The sequence below is a fragment of the Balaenoptera physalus genome (genome assembly GCF_965194825.1).
Source record: "Balaenoptera physalus genome assembly, chromosome: 3".
Classification (NCBI taxonomy): Eukaryota; Metazoa; Chordata; class Mammalia; order Artiodactyla; family Balaenopteridae; genus Balaenoptera; species Balaenoptera physalus.
In genome coordinates this window covers 59,895,914-59,912,999 of record NC_138890.1, presented here as the reverse complement: position 1 = coordinate 59,912,999, position 17,086 = coordinate 59,895,914, and the positions used below count along the sequence as shown (strand labels likewise).

At 38.2% G+C, this 17,086-nt stretch overlaps 1 protein-coding gene and 1 pseudogene across 2 annotated transcripts in view; one reads left to right on the top strand and one right to left on the bottom strand.

Annotated features, from left to right (window-relative positions):
• Window positions 1-17,086, top strand: part of LOC309657111 (protocadherin alpha-1-like) — a 49,276-nt gene that overhangs the window by 14,193 nt on the left and 17,997 nt on the right.
• On the bottom strand, window positions 1,071-14,170 carry LOC309657699 (small ribosomal subunit protein eS19 pseudogene; annotated as a pseudogene). Its single transcript has 2 exons — window positions 13,682-14,170; window positions 1,071-1,153 (listed from the first exon to the last, which is right to left on the bottom strand). The product of its transcript is annotated as a small ribosomal subunit protein eS19 pseudogene (transcript).

Genomic DNA, 17,086 nt, shown 5'->3' with positions numbered 1-17,086 from the left:
GTGGTTTACTAAACTTCTTGTTTATATAAACTTATGTCTTTTGATGAATTTGAGAAGTTTTCAGCCATGAATTCTTCAAATATTTTTCTACTTCGTATTTTTTTCTCCTCTTCTTCTGGGACTCTGATGACACTAATGTTGGACATTTTGGTATTACCCTTCAGGTCTCTGAATTTTTGTTTTCTTCTTTTTTCAATCTTATTTTTCTCTCTGTTGTTCAGATTGGATCATTTCCCTTGGTCTTCATCATGTTCACTGGCTTTTTTCTCTTTCATCTTCCTTCTGCTATTGAGCCCATCTAATGAATTTATTTTGGTTATTGTATTTCCATTCTAGTATTTGCATTTGGTTCTTCTTTATATCTTCTATTTTGTTGCTGTAGCATTTCGTTCATTACAAGAGTATTCACCCGTAATTCCGAGAGTACAGTTATAATTTCTGCTTTAATATCTTTGTCTGATAATTCCAACATCTGAGTCATCTTTGAGTTGGTGTCTGTTGATTGAATTTTTCCCTTGTGATTTGAGAGTTTTTTGGATCTTCATAAGCCATATAATTTTGGATTCTATCCTAGACACTTTGGATGTTATATTATGAGACTCTTGGTCTTTTTTATAGCATAGGGAGAATATTGTGGGGTTTTTGTTTTGCTTTGTTTTAGCAGATGATTGACCAGGTTAGGTTTAGGCCTCAAGTATTAACCTGCCTTCTGTTGGCTGTGGTTCTAAAGTCAGTTGTTTAAAAGTGATTGCAGTGCCTGCAGGTGTGCCACCTTGCGGTCAGTCTTGGAACTGGACAGTCCCTCTACTCTGTAGCTTATCTCTTAAACCATGTTGTTTGCTGTTTAGAGTGAGATCCATACAGTTTGGAGGTGAACCCATGAGTTCATACATGACCTTATGGGATCACTCCTCTGATCTCCCTTGGTCTCCATGGCTCTATGGGGCCTCTATTTCTGGACCTTCAGTCTGAAAGCTGAGGTTTCAGTTTCCCTTCTCTGCCACAGATTTCCGATGACGGTGTCTGCATTCAGGACCAAGTAGACAGATGACAGAAAGATCTGTAAAAAGCTACAGGGATTTGCTCCATGTTCTTGGGATCACAGATCCTTTCATTGCAGAGAAGCTTTCCCCTTCCTCAGAGTTTTTGACACCTGTGGATGAAACAAGAAAGAGGGGAAAAAGAAAAAGAAGAGAATTCCCCTACTGTCTCTGAGATGTGGTCCTCTTAATTCTGGTTCCAAGACTAGAAAGAGAAAGATTCTATTGGAACTCTTTGTCTGCAGCTGGTGTGCACTTCTGAGTTTCAGGCTGCCTTTGAGTCCAGGCTGGGCAGTATCAGAGAGGAAAATGGCAAGCACTATTGATTCAGTGGAACTTCAAAGTTTTGGTACTTTCACAAATCTGCCTGCTACTAACTTTTCAGAGATCTAAGATAGCCACTCCATGCATTTTATATGGGATTTATAGTTTCATTCGATGTGAGAATGCATCTGTACAAGGTGGAATGTGATTACTTCACCTTCCCTGGAACCAGAATTTCCTTTTAGTTTTTATGCAATAGCTTCCATCAGACTCTGTCTTTTTAAAAAATATGATTTTTAAAAACTGGATAAATCAAATTATGTTGACAAAAATTTTGTGCAATCAAGACCACACTGAAAGTATCATATTTGAAATCAGATTTAATTTTATTAGGTTTGACAATACTATCATCAAGAAACATGAGTTGGGGACTTCCCTTGTTGTCCAGTGGTTAAGAATCCACCTTCCAATGCAGGGGACCTGGGTTAAATCCCTGGTTGGGGAACTAAGACCACACATGCTGCGGGGCAACTAAGCCTGCACACCACAACTACTGAGTCCTCATGCCGCAACTACAGAGCCCACGTGCTCTGGAGCCCACGTGCCACAACTAGAGAGAAGCCCATGTGCCACAAGGAAGAGCCTGTGCACCCACAATGAAACATCCCGTGTGCAGCAACTAAGACTCAATGCAGCCAAAAATAAATAAATAAATAGATATTAAAAGAAAAAAAAAGAAATATGAGTTGTATTTCATATGTGGAATTAGTGCCTAAGAAGCTCATCTAAGAATCTGGTCTGAGGTCTATTCATTTGGGCCTATGGATCCTAACCTCACAAAGAATAAGGAATGTTACTTACTGGCAGGCCGGGAATTTAGCAAAATTTGGAAATCTAGAGGAAAGGAGAATTTACTCACATTTACTGGTGCTAAAGACGGAACTTGATTGAGATAAACATCTTGGTTTTGGTTTTCTAGCATTGGAATAGATGAGCAAGCAAGAGTAATAACAACATCTCTGAAAGACAGAGGCTATTGAAAATGCAATCTTAGATTCCTTACGTAATGTCCAAACAGCAGTTAATTCTGTGGACCTAGTAGTTGCTTAGCGCTGTATGGCTGTGAATTTATTGACCATACAAAAAGACTTATGTGTGTTAGTAAATACCCTTTGATTTATCTATGCATTTGGTCAAGCCATCATCACAACAAAACCTGCAATTGGACCACTTTTAATGATGAACAGTATTTTGGAATTATTCATAATCACATGGAGGGATTAAGAAAAATATCCAAAACATGGTAACATAGCAAAAAGATAACCTTTAAAAATAATTTTTGAGCACTTTCTATAAGGTTCCCTATTTTTTTGTTTTGTTTTCTTTTTTAATTAATTAACTTATTTATTTTGGCTGCTCTGGGTCTTAGTTGTGGCATGCAGGATCTTTGTTGTGGCATGGGGGATCTCTTTTTTTTTTTTTAGTTGCGGAATGTGGGATCTTTTAGTTGCGGCATGCAGACTTCTTAGTTGTGGCATGTGGACTTCTTTTTTTTTTTTTTTTAATCTTTTGGCCACACCACATGGCATGTGGGATCTTAGTTCCTTGACCAGGGATCGAACCCGCACCCCCTGTATTGGAATTGCGGAATCTTAACCACTGGACCACCAAGGAAGTCCCCATGCAGACTTCTTAGTTGCAGACTGCGGACTCTTAGTTGCAGCATGCATGCGGAATCTAGTTCCCCGACCAGGGATCGAACCCAGGCCCCCTGGCATTGGGAACACGGAGTCTTACTCACTGGACCACCAGGGAAGTCTCTAAGGTTCACTATTTTGTATAGAGATGTTTGCACAGTTAATTAGGGCTCAGAATTTTTTCAGTTCTGCAAAACCAATTATTATATGATGATTTATTATCTGTGAAGCAGAGCAATTAATCACCAAAGTTTTTTTGGTCTTCGTGGACATTAACCAGTTTGGAATTTAACTTAGCAATCTTATTTTAGCATTCTTCCCATCCCCTGATTATAAAATTCTCACTTATCATATTATCTTTGGCTGGCTTTGTCATGTTACTGGTTCCATTATCAATGAGTTAAATAAAACTGACCAGCTTACTATCAGTTTGTATAAGAATTATGTTTTTAACATTTTGAGAATCATTATTTGACAAAATGCAGAAATTAACATCCTTATACTTGTATCCCTGTATGTACCTGTATAAGAATTTCTTTTATATATAATGCTGGAATAAAGCTGATGGCTCATAGACTATTTTATTCAATTCGATTAAGTAGCTCCAGTTGATCTTTATCAGAATGGCTGCATCAGACTCTCAACAGCAATTCATGATGTTTCCTTTATCTCCACATTCTTTCTCATGTTGGTAATTACTAGCTTTCATATTTATGCCATTCTGATAGATGTAAAGTGTTCTATCATTTTATTTAAATTTTCATGTCTGTGATTATTAATCAATATTAATAAAGAGGATTACATGGGAAGATTTTATTTTATTTTACATATTTTCTTTGAATTTTTTTTTGTTTTGGTCAGCTGTCTGTATCACCACTGCCATTCCTGTCTTTTTGTTGTTGCTTTCTTTTATTTTTCCAGATATTAGTTGCTTGTTTTTTCAGACATTGCAACTATATTCTCCTTAACTGTTGTCTGTTAAATTTGCCATGGTTTCTTCATTGGACAGAATTCTTCATTATTGTGTGTTCTAGGACTCGGTCCTTAGTTTTATTATCTACTTTATCTACACTCATTCCTTTGGCAATATCATTTAGACTCATGATTTTTTAAATTTTAATTTATTTTACTTTTTATTGGAGTTGATTTACAATGCTGTGTTAATTTCTGCTGTACAGCAAAGTGATTCAATTATATGTATATATACATTCTTTAAAAATTTTATTTATTTATTTATTTTTGGCTGCACTGGGTCTTCATTGCTGTGTGCAGGCTTTCTCTAGTTGTGGCCGGCAGGGGGCTACTCTTCATTGCAGTGCACGGGCTTCTCATTGCGGTGGCTTCTCTTGTTGTGGAGCATGGGCTGTAGGTGCGTGGGCTTCAGTAGTTGTGGCACATGGGCTCAGTAGTTGTGGCTCATGGGCTCTAGAGCGCAGGCTCAGTAGTTGTGACACACGGGCTTAGCTGCTCCGCGGCATGTGGGATCTTCCTGGGCCAGGGCTTGAACCCATGTCCCCTGCACTGGCAGGTGGATTCTTAACCACTGCACCACCAGGGAAGTCCCCTACATTCTTTTCCTATATTTTTTTCCATTACGGTGTATCACAGGATATTGAATATAGTTCCCTGTGCTATACAGTAGGACCTTATGGTTTAATCCATTCTATATATAATAGTTTGTATCTGCTAACCCCAAGCTCTCAATCCATCCCTCCCCCACTCCCCCTCCTCCTTGGATACCACAAGTCTGTTCTCTATGTTCGTGAGTCTGTTTCTATTTCATAGATAGGTTCATTTGTGTTATATTTTAGATTCTACATATAAGTGACATCATATGGTATTTGTTTTTCTGACTTACTTCACTTAGTAGGATAATCTCTAGGGCCATCCATGTTGCTGCAAATGCCATTATTTCATTCTTTTTTTATGGCTGAGTAGTATTCCATTCCATATATGTACCATATCTTCTTTATCTGTTCATCTGTCGATGGACATTTAGGTTGTTTCCATGTTTGACTATGGTGAATAGTGCTGCTATGAACATAGGGGTATGTGTATCTTTTTGAATTATAGCTTTGTCTGGATATATGCCTAGGAGTGGGGTTGGTGGATCATATGGCAATTTTGTTTTTTAAGGAACCTCCATCCTGTTCTCCATAGTGGCTATACCAACTTACATTCCCACCAACAATATAGGAGGGTTCCCTTTTCTCCACACCCTCTCCAGCATTTATTTGTAGACCTTTTTAAAAAAATATTTATTTATTTATTTATTTATTTGGCTGCGTTGGGTCTTAGTTGTGGCATGCAGGCTCTTTGTTGCAGTGCGCCGGCTCCAGAGCATGCAGGCTGAGTAGTTGCATCACGCAGGCTCTCTAGTTGTGGTGTGTGGGCTCTAGAGCATGCGGGCTTAGTTGCCCTGTGGCATGTGGGATCTTAATTCCCTGACCAGTGATCGAACCCACGTCCCCTGCATTGGAAGGCAGATTCTTAACCACTGGACCACCAGGGAAGTCCCTTGTAGATCTTTTAATGATGGCCATTCTGACAGGTTTGAGGTGGTATCTCATTGTAGTTTTTATTTGCATTTCCCTAATAATTAGCAATGTTGAGCATCTTTTCTTGTGCCTGTTGGCTATCTGTATATGTTCTTTGGAGAAGTGTCTATTTAGGCCTTCTGCCCATTTTTCTATTAGGTTTTTTATTTTTTGTTGTCGTTGAGCTGTATGAGCTGTTTGTATATTTTAGAAATTAAGCCCTTGTTGGTTGCATCATTTGCAAATATTTTCTCCCAGTCTGTAGGTTGTCTTTTCGCTTTGTTTATGGTTTCCTTTGCTGTACAAAAGCTTGTAAGCTCGATTAGTTCCCATTTGTTTATTTTTGCTTTTATTTCTATTGCCTTGGGAGACTGATCTAAGAAAACACTGGTATGATTTATTTCAGAGAATGTCTTCCCTATGTTCTCTTCTAGGAATTTTATGGTATCATGTTTTATATTTAATTCTTTAAGCCATTTTGAGTTTATTTTTGTGTATGGTGTGAGGGTGTGTTCTAACTTCATTGATTTACATGCGAATGTCCCACTTTCCCAACATCAGTTGCTGAAGAGACAGACTGTCTTTTCTCCACTGTATATTCTTTCCTCCTTTGTCGAAGATTAATTGTCCATAGATGTGTGAGTTTATTCTTGGGCTCTCTATTCTGTTCCATTGATCCATATGTCTGTTTTTGTGCCAGTACCATGCTGTTTTGATTACTGTAGCTTTGTAATATTGTCTGAAGTCTGGGAGAGTTGTTCTCCTCCTGCCTTGTTCTTTTTCTTCAGGATTGCTTTAGCAATTCCAGGTCTTTTATGGTTCCATATAATATTTAGGATTATTTGTTCTAGTATTGTGAAAAATGTCATGGATAATTTGATAGGGATCACATTAAATCTGTAGATTGCTTTGGGAAGTATGGCCATTTTACCAATTTTAATTCTTCCAATCCAAGAGCATGGGATATCTTTCCATTTCTTTGAATCATCTTCAGTTTCCTTTATTAATTTTTTTTGTTTGTCTGTTTTTTTAAAATTTTATTTATTTATTTATGGCTGTGTTGGGTCTTCGTTTCTGTGTGAGGGCTTTCTCTAGTTGCGGCAAGTGGGGGCCACTCTTCATCACAGTGCATGGGCCTCTCACTATCGCAGCCTTTCTTGTTGTGGAGCACAGGCTCCAGACGCGCAGGCTCAGCAATTGTGGCTCATGGGACTAGTCGCTCCGCGGCATGTGGGATCTTCCCAGACCAAGGGTCGAACCCGTGTCCCCTGCATTGGCAGGCAGATTCTCAACCACTGCGCCACCAGGGAAGCCCCTATTAATGTTTTATAGTTCTCAGTATATAAGTCTCTCACCTCCTTGGTGAGGTCTGTTCCTAAGGATTTTGTTTGTTTGTTTGTTTTTGTTTTTTTGTTTTTTTGGATGCAATTTTAAAAGGGTTTTTTTTTTACATTTCCTTTTGATATTTCATTGTTTGTGTAAATAAATGCAACCAATTTCTGTATGTTAATCTTGTATCCTGCTACTTTGCTGAATTCATGTATCAGTTCTAGTAGTTTTTGTGTGGAGTCTTTATTTTTTTTATTTCTTATTTTTTATAAATTTATTTATTTATTTATTTTTGGCTGTGTTGGGTCTTCGTTGCTGTGCACAGGCTTCTCATTGCGGTGGCTTCTCTTGTTGCAGAGTACTGGCTCTAGGCACGTGGGCTACAGTAGTTGTGGCATGCAGGCTCAGTAGTTGTGGCTCACGGGCTCTAGAGCACAGAGTCAGTAGTTGTGGTGCATGGACTTCGTTGCTCCACGGCATGTGGAATCTTCCCAGACCAGGGCTTGAACCCGTGTCCCCTGCATTGGCAGGCGGATTCTTAACCACTGTGTCACCAGGGAAGTCCCTGTGTGGAGTCTTTAGGGCTTTCTATATATAGTATCATGTCATATGCATATAATGACAATTTTACCCCTTCCCTTCCAATTTGGATACCTTTTATTTGTTTTTCTTGTCTGATTGCTGTGGCTAGGACTTCCAATACTAAGTTGAATAGATGTGGTGAGAGTGGGAATCCTTGTCTTGTTCTAGATTTTTGTGGAAATGCTTTCGGCTTTTCACCATTGAGTATTATGTTGGCTGTAGGTTTGTCTTAAATAGCTTTTGCTATGTTGAGATATGTTCCCTCTACACCCACTTTGGTAAGAGTTTTTATCATGAATGGATGTTGAATTTTATCAAATGCTTTTTTTGCATGTATTGAAAAGATCATTTGTCTTTTCTTTTGTTGATGTAGTGTATCACATTGATTTGCATATTTTGTACTATACTGTGACCCTGGGATGAATCCAACTTGGTCATGGTGTATGATCTTTTTTTTGTGTTGTTGTCTTTGGTTTGCTAATATTTTGTTGAGAATTTTTACATCTATATTCATCAAAGATATTGGCCTGTAATTTTCTTTTTTGGTAGTGTCTTTGTCTGGTTTTGGTATCCGGATGATGGTGGCTTCACAGAACATCTTTGGGAGTGTTCTCTCCACTTTGATCTTTTGGAAGAGTTTGAGAAGAATTGGTATAAGTTATTCTTTGTATGTTTGGTAGAATTAGTCTGTGAAGCCATATGGTCCTGGACTTTTGTTTGTAGGGAGTTTTTAAATTACAGATTCCGTTTCACTTCTAATGACCAGTCTGTTCAAATTATCTATTCCTTCTTGATTCATTTTTGGTGGGCTGCATGTTTCTAGGAACTTGTCCATTTCTTTAGGTTGTTGAATTTGTTGGTATATAATTCTTCGTAGTATTCTCTTATGGTTTTTTTGTATTTCTGTGATATTGGTTATTTCTCTTTTTCATTTCTTCTTTTGTTTATTTGGATCCTCTCTCTTTTCTTCTTGGTGAACCTGGCCAGAGGTTTGTCAACTTTGTTTACCATTTCAAAGAACCACCTCTTGGTTTTACTGATTTTTTTCTATTGTTTTTTACTCTCTATTTTATTTATTTCCTCTCTGATCATTACTATTTTTTTCCTTATGCTGACTTTAGGTTTTGTTTGTTCTTCTTTTTCTAATTCTTTTAGGCAGTAAGTTAGGTTGTTTGAGATTTTTCTTGTTTTTGAGGAAGGCTTGTATCACTATGAACTTTCCTCTAAGAACTGCTTTTGCTGCATCCCATAGATTTTGTATGGTTGTGTTTTTATTGTTATTTGTCTCAAGGTATTTTTAAAATTTCTTCTTTGATTTCATTATCGACACATTGGCTTTTTAGTAGCATGTTGTTTAGTCTCCATGTAATCTTTTTTTCCTCACTTCTTTTTCTGTGGTTGATTTCTAGTTTATGCCATTGTGGTCAGAAAAGACACTTGAAATAATTTCTGTACTCTTAAATTTATTGAGGCTTGTTGTGTGCCCTAGTATGTGATCAATTCTAGAGAATGTTCCATGTGCACTTGAAAAGAATGAGTATTCTGGTTTTGGGGGAATGTAATGTCCTGAAAATATTAATATCAATTAAGTCTAACTGTTCTATTTATCATTTAGGATCTCTGTTGCCTTATTGATTTTCTGGCTAGAAGATCTGTCCATTGATGTGAGTGGGGTGTTAAAGTCTCCTACTGTTATTTTATTCCCATACATTTCTCCCTTTATGTCTGTTAGTATTTGTGTTGTGTATTTGGGTGCTCCTATATTGGGTACATATATGTTGGTGAGCATAATATCCTCTTCTTGTATTGATCCTTTTACCATTATGTAGTGTCCTTTATCTTCCTTAATGGTCTTTGTTTTGAAATCTATTTTGTCTGATATGAGTATTGTGACCCCCATTTTCTTGTCATTTTTGTTTGCATGAAATATCTTTTTCCATCCCCACACTTTCAATCTATGTGTGTTCTTTGCCCTAAAGTGGGTCTCTTGTAGGCAGCAGATTGTAGTCTCTTGTTTTTAATCCAATCTGCCAGTCTATGTCTTTTGATTGGAGTATTTAGTCCATTGGCATTTAAGGTAATTATTGATAGATATGTATTTATTGCCATTTTAAACCTTGTTTTCCAGTTGATTCTATATTTCTTCTTTGTTCCTTACTTTTTCTTTTTGTGGTTTGATGCGTTCCTTTTATATTATGCTAGTGTTTTCTTTTTGATTTTTGTGTATTGTATGTTTTTGATTTGTGGTTACCCTGTTTTTCAAGTATGTTAACACCTTCCTATATCTGCTTTCCTTAGACTGATATTCATATAGGCTCAAACACATTCTAAAAAAAACTCCCATTTTGGAAATTCCCTGGCAGTCCAGTGGTTAAGGCTCTGCACTTTCACTGCTGAGGACATGGGTTCAATCCCTGGTCAGGGAACTAACATCCCACAAGCCACACAGTGTGGCCAAAAAAAAAAAAAAAAAAGGCATGTAAAAAAACTACACTTTCTGGGCTTCCCTGGTGGCTCAGTGGTTAATAATCCACCTGCCAATGCAGGGGACACGGGTTCAAGCCCTGGTTCAGGAAGATCCCACATGTCCCAGAGCAACTAACCTGTGTGCCACAACTACTGAGCCTGCACTCTAGAGCCTGTGAGCCACAAATACTGAAGCCTGAACACCTAGAGCCCATGCTCTGCAACAAGAGAAGCCACCGCAATGAGAAGCCTGCGCACTGCAACAAAGAGTAGCCCCCACTCACTGCAACTAAAGAAAGCCTGCATGCAGCAGCAAAGACCCAATGCAGCCAAAAATAAATAAATAAATAAATATTTTTAAAAAGCCCTACACTTTCTTACTCTCCTCCTCCACATTTTATGATTTTGATGTCCTCTTTTACATCTTCATGTTTATCCTTTTGCTATTCGTTTTGGTTATCATTGTTTTCACAAGAAATTTATTTTTGTTTTAATTTTTATTTTTAATCTGTATACTGGCTTATTGAAGTGATTTATTTTCCAATTGTGATTTTCTCTTTCCTATAGCTTGTTGCTTCTTTTTTATTTAGAAAAGACCTTTCAGTATTTCTTTTAGGATAGGTTTAGTATTGCTTTTTTCTTTTAGTTTTTGCTTGTCTGAGAAATTCTTTATCTCTCCTTCTATTCTAAATGATAATCTTGCTGGGTAGAGTATCCTAGGTTGCAGATTTTTCCCTTTCAGGACTTTGAATATATCTTGCCACTCCCTTCTTGCCTGCAACATTTCTGTAGAGAAATCAGCTGATTGTCTTATGGGGGTTTCCTTGTAATTAACTCTTTGTTTTTCTCTTGCTGCCTTTAGAATTCTCTCTTTATCTTTAACTTTTACCATTTTAATGATAATATGTCTTGGTGTAGGTATATTTAGGTGCATCTTGTTTGGGACCCTCTGTGCTTCCTGTACCTGGGTATCTGTTTCCTTCTTTAGGTTTGGGAAGTTTTCAGCCATAATTTCTTCAAATACATTTTTGATCCCCTTTTCTTTCTTATCCTTCTGGAATTCCTATTATGCATAGATTGACATGCTTTATATTATCCCATAGGTCTCTTATATTGCTTTCATTTTTTTTTCCATTTGGCCTTCTGTCTGCTGTTCTGATTGGTGATTTTTATTAGTCTATCTTCCAAATCACTTATCCATTCTTCTGCATTATTCAATCTGCTATTCATTGCATTTAGCTCAGCTTTTGTCTTGGCAAATGAGCTTTCTAATTTTTCTTGGCTCCTCTTTATAGTTTCTAGTTCCTTCTTACAGTAATTTGCATTTCTATTGATAGCCTTTCTTAATCCATTCAGTATTTTCCTTATCTCCTTTTTGAGCTTGATGTCTATCAGAGTGAAGAGGTCTGTTTCACTGTTTGTTCTTTCAGGGCAGTTCTCTTTATCTTTTAACTGGGAGTGGTTCCTCTGCTTCTTCGTTTTACTTATGTTTCTCTTACTCTGTGTGTTTAGGAGAAACAAGTATCTACTGCAGGCTTAGAGGGCCATTTTATGTCAGCACATCCCTGTATAGCCTGTGTGGGTTTAATATTTTTGGTGCAAGGGCTGTTTTTAGTATGGATGCCTGCTGCCTCCTTCCTCAGTGTGTCCTGGCTGTTATCCCCTTGGTACAGGGTGTGACTGGTGTAGTGGTGACCATAGCCTACACTGTTTAGCAGGACCTCCTCTTTGCTCTGTGGTTGTCACAGCTCTGTCGAGGGCAGGGTTTGCTCCCTAGTTGTTGGAGTAGAAGCCCCCAGATCCATTTATGAGCTGTCTCTGAGCTGTGGTGCAAGGTAGGCAGGATTGGAGCACTCTCGCTGGGAGAGGAGCAACTGATTATTCCTCTGCCAGAGATGTCCACTGGTGAGTGCACCCCATTGTGTCACCTGTCAACTGTTGTGTGGGCTCACAAAGTACACTGTTGTTGTCACTGCCCTTGGGCTTCCTCAACCATAGGAATTCTGGCAATCTACCCTGGTGTCCCTCAGGCATTGTTTTCACAAGAGCACCCCTCAGATCCACTGAAGTCAGGTCCTAGGACTGCAGTAGTCATGCACCTGGACCCACTGTGGGAGGTGTGGAGGCAGCCCAAGTATCATGATTTTAAAGGGTATTTATATGTCAACAATTCTCTTATTTACAACTCCAGTTTATACATTTCTTTCAAACAAATATATCCAACTGCCTACTAGACATTTCCACTGGGAATGACTGATAGACATCCATAACTTAATATATTTGGATTACACACTTGATTTTTCTCCCACAAATCTGCTCTTCTCACATTCTTCGCCATTTGGTTTGAAGACAACTCTGTTATCTTCATTGCTGAAGCAGTAAGTCATTCTTGGCTCATTTTCTTTCAAATCTTAGGCCAAAACTAATATATAAATTTTATTATAATATTTTTTTCATCAACAGGTATGTATTGAGCACATACTATGTACTAGACACTCTTCTAGGTAGTGGATATAGAGTAGTCCCCCCTACCATCTGTGGGGGATATGTTCCAAGACTCCCAGTGGATGTCTTTAACCTCAGATAGTACCAAACCCTATATGTACATTTTTTCCTATAATAATAGGCAGATACTGTATAGAGCATACACTGGACAAAGGGATGATTTACATCCTGGGTGGGACAGAGTGGGTTGGCACAAGATTTCCTCATGCTACTCAGAACGGTGCACAATTTAAAACTTATGAATTATTTATTTCTGGAATTTTCCATTTAACATTTTCAGACCATGGTTGTCCACAGGTAACTGAAACTGCAGAAAGTGAAACCATGGTATCATAAACGGGAGACTACTGTATATTACTGAACAAAATAGACAAATAGCGCAACTCCTGAGAAACTTATATTATGAGGAGAGGCAAAAAATAAATAAGAAAATAAGAAGTGAACTATATTTAAAAAGGTGAAAATAATATATGATTTGGCATAAAGAAATAGTGGAACAGATTAAGAGGATAAAGAATCTGTGAGGAATGGGAGGTACACATTGCAATATTAAATAGCTAAATAGGATAAGCATGGTAAGTCTCATTAGGAAGTTAAATATAAAAAGACTTGAAGCATGTGAGGGAGTTAGCTTAGTGATTTTCAGGAGAAAACATTTCAGGTAGAGGGAAAATCTAGAGCAAAAACCCTAAGGAAGATATGTGCTTAGTGTCCTCAATGAACATTACAGAGGTTGGTGTAATTGAGAAAGAATGGTCAGAAGAGCAGTAGGAAATGAGGTCAGGGTGGTAATGGGAGAACCAGATACTCTGGGTTTTGTTAAGGTAAGACTTTGCCTTGTACTCTGAGTGAAATGGGAAGCTAAATCTTCTCTTTTTAGGATAGGAGTGACATGGCTAAGGTCTGTCTGGATGCCATGTTGAAAATATAATATAGGGAGGGAATGGTAGAAGCAGGAAGATATGATAAGAATCTGTTTCAGTAATCCCAATGAGAAATTATGATTACTTTAACCAGGGTGGTAGTGGTCAAGAAAATAAAATAGTCAGATACTCAATATTTTTTCAACTGTTGAAAAATTTCAAACCTACAGAAAACTTGGAAGAAAAGACCAATGAATCTTCATATATTTTCTACTTAGGTTCACTCATTGTTAACACTTGCCACATTCTCTCTCTCCATATCTATCTATCTATCCACCTCTCTATTGCTATACAGATATAGCAGAGAGAGAGAGAAAAATATATATATATATTTTTACGAATGAGGCAATTCATTAACCCAGCATCTGCCACCTGTCCAGGGATTCTGTCCAGATCTCTCTGTCCCTGAGGTGTTAGTTTGTGGCCCCCATCTTGGTCCTTTTCCACCATTTTCAGCCCCTCCAGGGCTTGGAGGACCCGACGGGCCACGCTCTTGGAGCCTCTGCTGAAGTGGCTGGGCATGACACCATTTCTCTGACACCCCCCGTAGATCTTGGTCGTGGAACCAACCCCAGCGCCGCCCCGGAGGTACAGGTGCCGTGCTGTGGAAGCAGCTCGTGTGTAGAACCAATTCGCATCGTAGGGAGCGAGCTCTTTATGCTTGGCCAGCTTGACAGTGTCCACCCATTCAGGGACTTTCAGCTTCCCGGACTTTTTGAGGAAGGCTGCCAGAGCTCTGACGAACTCCTGCTGGTTCACGTCCTTTACAGTAACTCCAGGCATCGTGCGGCCTGCAAGCTGCCAGCCAGGGAAAAGGGAGCAACGGGGTTTCCCGGGTGCACAAGTCGGGCGTTGGTTATTGCGAGAGTTCCCGAGAGAGAAATATTAAATGATTTTTACAATGTTACACAAATTTTACAAATACTTAACTATTTTATAGTTAATTAAAGACATAGTAACAATTTTCTGCAATACCTCACATACCTGTCTCCTAAGAACAAAGGCATACTGTGATGGTTAATTTCACGTGTCAACTTGACTGGGCCATGAGGTGCCCAGATACTTCATTAAACATTATCCTAGGTATGCCCGTGAGGGTATTTCTGGATTAGGTTAGCATTTGAATTGGTAGACTGAGTAAAGCAGATTGCCTTCCCCAACATGGGTAGGTCTCTACCAATCTATTGAGGTCCTCAATAGAACAAAAGGCTGAGCAAGAGCGAAATTACACTCTGCCTGATGATCTTTGATGTGGGAACTTTGGTCTTCTGCTTTTGTACTGAGACTGGAACTCACACCATCAGCAGCTCTCCTGGTTCTTAGGCTTTCAGAATGCAGATCTTGGGAGTTCGCAGCCTCCATAATCACAGGAGACAACTCCTTATTTGTTATTTTTTCTTTATTCTTCTGTTTAAATTTTAGATTAAGATTATCTAGTTTTCTTAAAAATCCAACTGAAATTTTGATGTCAATGATTTTTTTAAAGATTTTTTTTTGATGTGGACCATTTTTTAAAGTCTTTATTGAATTTGTTACAATATTGCTTTTTTTTAATGTTTTGGTTCCTTGGCCATGAGGCATGTGGGATCCTGGCTTCCCAATCAGGATCAAATCCACACCCCCTGCACTGGAAGGCAAAGTCTTAACCACTGGACCACCAGGGAAGTCCCTGATGTCAATGATTTTTAATTCACGGGTTAATTTGGGGAATTTTTATTTTATATTAATGAATGTCATCTAAGCACAGAATGTTTCTGTATAATTTTCTCTGTACTTAACGGTGTATTATATTTTTCTTCATTGACATCTTGTATATTCTTAGCTAATTCCTAGATGCTTTTTAGCTTTTAAAAAAATATTGTGAAAGATATAGTAAAATGTTTTCTGCTTATTGATAAGGTAGTGAAATACTTGAAAAAAATATTAGAGTCACTCCATCTGACTGAACTTCATTAAGCAAAAATCATGGAGAAAATAAAGCAAGATAAGTACCAAAGAAATAGAAGGAATTTAAGAAGAAATGGACAATAGGTATAAATGAGAGAGTAAAATAAGCAGTTAATCAAAATAAACTTAGAACAGAATTCTTATACATTAGACAAACTACTGGAAGAACTAGATTCTAAACCTCTGCACTAGTGAGCCACAGACCTTACAACTCTCACCCAGCTTGTGTGGGAATGAGTTTCTTCATTTATAAAAAAGGGACTAAACTACATTATCTTCCAGGTCTCATTCAGCTCTAAGATTCTAAATAGAATTGCCTTGAACTGGATAATACTAATAACTTAAGTCTTTTTTTTTCTTTTTCTTTTTGCCACACCATGCGGCTTGTGAGATCTTAGTTCCCCAATTAGGGGTTGAACACACGCCCCTCAGCAGTGAAAGCATGGAGTACTAACCACTGGACAGCGAGGGAATTCCCCAATAACTTAAGTCTTAAAATCAAATCCAAAGCTTTAAAAATTCCTATTTCTTTAAATTATGTTAAGCAATAGAAGTGTAATCTTTACAAGTAGCAGTACTTCTACTGTTTCATGCAAAAGTTTTGCAGAATTCAATTTGAAAGACCATGGGCAAATACAGGTTATTTCTCCAAAGTCAAACTGATGGTGGCTGTTGACCAAGATAAACATTATGGAAATCCATCTGCTACAGTTCATGCAGGGGTCTCAGACTCAAACTATTCCCTGATAGGATGTAGAGTATCCTAAGTAACTGTGACTGCCTGGAGTACCTTTCATTTGGATTTTCCAGGACAAGGATACTGCCAGATGCAGTGAAATACTATTAATATTTTAAAGTTGATCTGGTTATAGAACACTTGTTGATATTTGCCTTTTGCTTATGTTGGTTTTTCTAGGTAGATTATTTCATCAGTAGTAAAAAATGATAGCTTTATCATTTTCTTTCTTTATAATAATGCATGTAAAATTTCTATGTTAAGTGTAATTTCTGCTGTAGTTTTGTTTTTGTTTTTTTTGTTTGTTTGTTTTGGCCACACCATGTGGCTTGTGGGATCTTAGTTCCCTGACCAGGGATCGAACCTATGCCCTCTGCAGTGGAAGCGCAGAGTCCTAACTACTGGACCACCAGGGAATTCCCTGCCGTAGGTTTTTAATATGCAATTTTTCCAGGTAAAGAAGTTCTCCTGGGACTTCCCTGGTGGCACAGTGGTTAAGAATCCACCTGCCAATGCAGGGGACATGGGTTCGGTCCCTGGTCCGGGAAGATCCCACATGCTGCAGAGCAACTAAGCCCGTACACCACAACTACTGAAGCCTGTGCACCTAGAGTCCCTGCTCCTCAACAAGAGAAGCCACCACAATGAGAAAACTGTGCACTGCAACAAAGAGTAACTCCTGCTCACCGCAACTAGAGAAAGCCTGTGTGCAGCAACAAAGACCCAATGCAGCCAAAAATAAATTAATAAATTAATAATAATAATAATAAATAAAAAATAAATTTAAAAAGGAGAATATTGGCCTTTCCTACAAATGACCTCCAAAAAAAATAAGAAAAAAAGAAAAAGAAAAGAAATTTTCCTGAGTTTTTTTTTTATAGTTTTTAAAAATTTTTATTTATTTATTTATTTAATTTTGGCTGTGTTGGGTCTTCGTTTCTTTGCGAGGGCTTTTTCTAGTTGCGGCAAGCAGGGGCCACTCTTCATCGCGGTGCGCGGGCCTCTCACTATCGCGGCCTCTCTTGTTGCGGAGCACAGGCTCCAGACGCGCAGGCTCAGT